The sequence below is a fragment of the Lagenorhynchus albirostris genome, chromosome 16 (genome assembly GCF_949774975.1).
Source record: "Lagenorhynchus albirostris chromosome 16, mLagAlb1.1, whole genome shotgun sequence".
Taxonomy (NCBI): Eukaryota; Metazoa; Chordata; class Mammalia; order Artiodactyla; family Delphinidae; genus Lagenorhynchus; species Lagenorhynchus albirostris.
This window is the reverse complement of record NC_083110.1, coordinates 64,251,016-64,256,168: the sequence shown is the minus strand read 5'-3', so window position 1 is coordinate 64,256,168 and position 5,153 is coordinate 64,251,016. Positions and strand designations below refer to the sequence as shown.

General features: G+C 45.3%; 1 pseudogene; it reads right to left on the bottom strand.

Annotated features, from left to right (window-relative positions):
* Window positions 1–422: 422 nt before the first annotated feature.
* LOC132506946 (nitric oxide synthase-interacting protein-like) lies at window positions 423–3,625 on the bottom strand (annotated as a pseudogene).
* Between the last annotated feature and the right edge of the window lie 1,528 nt (window positions 3,626–5,153).

The following is a 5,153-nucleotide window of genomic DNA, read 5'->3' as shown; positions in this document are numbered from 1 at the left end:
TGCATATATCTTTTTGAGCAAGAGTTTTCAGCTTTTCTGGATATATGCCCAGGAGTTGAATTGCTGGATCATACGGTAGTTCTACTTTTAGTTTTTTGAGGAACCTCCATACTGTTCTCCATAGTGGCTGCACCAATTTACAGTGTAGGAGGGTTCCCGTTTCTCCACACTCTCTCCAGCATTTATTATTTGTAAACTTTTTGAATAGCATCCACCTCTTGGGCTGCTACTGAGGATCTATTAACAAATACATATAGGATACTTAAAACTGTGCCCAGCAACCCTGGCACTCAAGAAATGGCAGTTTGGTATTACTGAGGGCAGAAAGTACGTTATTCCCCTTAAAATCCCAGCTAGCACCCGATACAGTACCTGGCATACAACATATGCTCAGCTAACAAAATGGAGGATGTGCTCACCAGCTACCGTAGTGGCCTGGACTTCTCCACCTGCAGCTTCACTCCGGAGCCGCTGCAGCACGATGATGCCGCGGTCCGGGAGCTTCTCCGGTTCACGGGGTCCACGTGGTCCTTGCGAACCGTCTTCTCCACGCGTTCCAGGGTGCCCACGGCTCCAGAGGACCGCAGCCCGGCGCTCGGCGAAGCGCTCCTCAGGCTCGCAGGTCCTGGCGCACAGGCAGTGCTTGCCGCGCGTGACGAGCCCCACGCGGTTCACCGAGCTGTGGAGCGGCCTGAAGCACACGGGCGTCAGGGGGGACGTGCAGACATGCGCAGCGCTTCCCGAACGTGGGCCAGGTCACGAGGCGCGACGGCTTCTCCTGATTCGTGGCCGTCTCCTCAGGGGTCAGCGGCGGGATCCAGACGCTGGGCAGCGCTTTGTCCTTGTCCTTGCGTGCAGGGCCCGCACTGGGCCCCGTGGGGCATCGCTTGGGTAGTTCCCCGAGGCGGCCTTGGGCGTGAAGGGGTCGAGGGGCCGGCTCTCGGTGGCCGCCTACTTCTCCAGGAAGCCCCCGGCCGGGTCCTGCGCTGCCGCCCTCTGCAGCTCCTTTTGTTTCTCACGCCCGGCGCCCTGCTGCTTCTTGTAGGCCTTCACCTGCGGCGCAGTCTCCTTCTTCTTTTAGTTCTTATGTTATCTTCACCAATGATCGACAAGACCGCGCATTCTATTGGCCCCAGCTGGGCCCCATCCCTTTTGGAAGTTGTTAGTGGGTGTCTTGTGTTGGAGAAACTTCCACTTATTACACGGTAGATGTTATCTTCTGGGGAAAGAAAACTAAGACAACAACAACAAAGTGGGTTTATTTAGCTCCTGCGCCTGGGAGCCAACATTTTAAATCTTCTACATGTGGGCACATCAGTTCAGCAGTAGTTGAACAAAGCCATTCAATCCTCTGGTTCTTTAACTAACTGGCATGTTATTACCGTCTTGTCTCCTGATCAACCCTGAGGTCCTTTGAAATACCCACACATGGAATGAAATGTGCATTTTAAGTTATCTTTTCATCCATGGGGTTTACGACTGCAACCGACACCATAATCCTGACATGGGGAATTATATCAGAAGAAGAGCAAATAATTTCACTCTCTTCCCCTTTCCCTGTGGGAAAGACTATTTTTTCATCTGCTGAACTGAGGACTTCGGGTCAGGAGCTAATCACTCAAGGCGCTGTAGGGGTAGAACAGTCTGCACAGATTTTCCTACAGATCACATGGCCCAGCAACTCTTCTAGTTCCTGTCCTGGAATTGAGACACAGCTGTGCGTGGAGACGGCTGAAAAGTGCTGACGCTCTGCTTGAAAATTGTGAACATCCATATGGATGTTCTCTATTAAACTTACTCTTTATTATTATTACTAGTCAATAGTGTTTATTTTATGTAAAGTGCTTAGAACAGTGTCTGGCACAAGATAAAGTCTTATGTATTTTCTAGTCTCTCTCTATATTATACAACTACTTGGTATGTACTTCATTCTTTTTAAACATTCCATGTTTATGATAACTTTTCTTTTGCTCTTTATTTTCTTCTCAAAACCCTTTATGAGGAGGGGAGAAAGAAGATACTGGCTCCATGTGTTTAAGGAGAAAACTGAGGCTCAGGTATTTGTGGAATGTGGAGCATAATTGCAGAAACTGGTTTTCTGACTTTGACGCTAGCACTTTCCATAAATCAATCCTCTCCCAAGGGCTGGATGGATAGGGGACTGGATGGATCCAATGATTAATTTTCCTATTTTTCTGAGAATGGTATTTTCCTGAACTGAGGAAATAGCATGTCCATAACAGACCAGGGAATCAACCACTTGGAGGCAAAACCTTCCCTCTCAAAAATGCTAATGCTAATTCCATGCTAATAATGATGCTAATGATAATAAATCCAATGCATTAGAGCAACAAATATGAACACTGAAAGTCAGTTTGCTCCAAATCAGAGTCTCAGGTGGGAGGTCTAACTACACATTTATGGCACATGGGGGAGTCCTCGGTGGGTCACATTCGTGATGGAAGTGGTGGCAGAGGCCCTACGTGGCTGAGCTGCTGATCTGACAACATCCACTTATGTTTTGTACACAAGTCTTCATATCAATTGTTCCTAGAATATTTCAGAAATCTTCAGAGGTATAATCTAGTTTTACAAAACATTATTTTGTGGACACCACAGAGGCAGTTTGGTTGCCACACATTTAATGGACAAAAATCCTGATGGGCTCGGGTGAAGTTTATCTTTCATGATTTACTATGGCTATTACTACTGCTACCATTTCCACAACAGTGATTCCAGTGGTTTGCAAGGATGTAGCACTGTTGTGTTTAAAAGCTTCTTTGTCTGACCACTGACCTGCGTTCTGTTTGCACAACAGCATTATGCATTAAGACATCTGGCCTCTTGCAGCTGTGGCGCTGAGGCTACAGGGGTTAAGTGATTTGGCTGCACGGTGGATTGGTGAGACAGCACGGACTCCCAGTTCACTCTTTTCCCCCTCGACTATGAGGACCAAGTGACCAGGATGTGGGAACACTGTGGCAGCATGCTGGGTTCAGGAGGGGCATGCCACTGCAAGCCTGGTGGTGTACATCTTGGCCCCAGACTGATTCCTTTTTGCTGTGGGATCTTAATCAAGTTACTTTGCCCCCTGGATTTTAGATTAGTTCTCTGAAAAGTGATCAGGATGGATAAAGAATCTTTAAGTTGCACCCCCTCCTCTTGTCTTATCACTCTTAGGCTCAGGAGAAACACGCTGAGAGTGCCGGCGCATGCATCTTCCTTTGCCTAGCCAGTACAGAGCAGAGATTTAGAAAAATGAAGGAAGAATGGAAAGAAAGCCAGAATGCCTAGTGAAACCACCCCCAATGACATAGTTTCACCCACTTCCAAGTCCCCCGGAGGTGTTTCTTAGGAATCCAGATGTATCTGTGTTGCAGAGAAGCATGGCTGCCGATCAGCCAGTCATGTTTGGTTGGAGGCCACAAGAAACAATGGTACAGATCTTGGAGAGCATCTGGTCGAAAGCCCAGATAACGAACCTGAGGCTCAGAGGGCAAGAGAGTTTCCCAAGGTCATATGGTAAAACAGAGACAGAGCTGGTGACTATCCCCTGCCCTTCTAGGATGGATGACATGTTTCTAATGAAGTTTAGTCTTGGTCTACTGCCAGGTCTTACCTTCATGAGAGCAGGACCTGGGCTGTCTTTCTCACTCCCATATCTCCAGTCTCCAGCACAGGGCCCAGCACAGGTGGATGCTCAAGAAATAGCTGTTGAATAGTTGAATAGATGAATTAACTGATGAAAAAAATGGCTGAACAGAAGGATGCAAAATTTAGATCATTCTTCTCATTACATGGGCACAGACGGCCTACACTTCAGTCTCTGTCCCAGCCTCTTTACATAGACTTGGATGTTGAAGTGATCCAAGCAAAAGAGTCTGGCTAGGTCTATACAGGTCCATTCTTGTCATTTGAAAACAAGCTCACAAGACCGTGAATGTCCCACACTATTAGAAACCTCGTTCTTATAACATAAAGACAATCAACTTCTGAGTGAAGTAAGTCAGACAGAGAAAGAGAAATATCATATGCTATCGCTTATATGCAGAATCTAAAAAGAAATGATACAAATGAACATATTTACAAAACAGAAACGGACTCCCAGACCTAGAGAATCAACTTATGGTTAAGGGTGGAGGGAAGGGATAGTTAGGGAGTTTGGGATTGACATGTACACACTGCTATATTTAAAAAGGATAACCAACAAGGACCTAGTATATAGCACAGGGAACTCTGCTCAATGTTATGTGGCAGCCTGGATGGGAGGGGAGTCTGGGGGAGAATGGATACAAGTATATGTATGGCTGAGTCGCTTTGCTGTGCATCTGCTGTGCACAACATTGTTAACTGGCTATACTCCAATATAAACTAAAAAGTTAAAAAAAAAAAAGACAATCAACTTCTGGGGTACTGGGCCAGGCCAAGACAAGCCTGTCCAAGTGGGCAGAAATAAAGCCCAACTTTAATATATGATTTGGTTAGGAGTCAGGGCTGGCCTCCGAAAAGTTGTAAAATTGAAAATCTGGTCTTTGGTTACTGTTTCCCCAACCAACAGCATAGTAGTGCCCAGTATTCTAGATATTTCCATCGTGGTGCCTGGAAGTGCAATTTATGATTTGAACATATCCTTCATCAAAACTCCCATGGCCTCAATGCTTTATTCTCAGCTATTGGAGAAGATATGTATGTTTCCACTGAGTCATTAATAGCTGATCAAAGTTCCCTACTTCATCTCTCTGAGGGGTATTTGCCTTTAACATTTAGAAGTTTCAGGCTCTTTTCTGACATAGAAATTTCAGAGGAATATTTTAGTCATGCAGGTGGGAGAAGGTTCATATCACATAGACATTTCTTATCTTTCATGGCAAACTGCTCTGTATACACACACATATGCACACGTATACATAAACATGCATATACAAATACAGGCAGAGTAATACTTCAAAGGAAACAGGAACCCCAGCCTTAAAGCCTAATAAATCCTGTTTCATCTTACTTATATTGGTCATTTCTGACTCATTTGCACCAGGAAGATCAGGTCTCTCAGCCCAATTCCTGTAAATAAAACATTTTATTTCCCGACGGATCTCAGACTTTTTAAGCTGTTAGTAAGTAATAAAATAGTTGTTTAATTAGGAATGTATTTATCA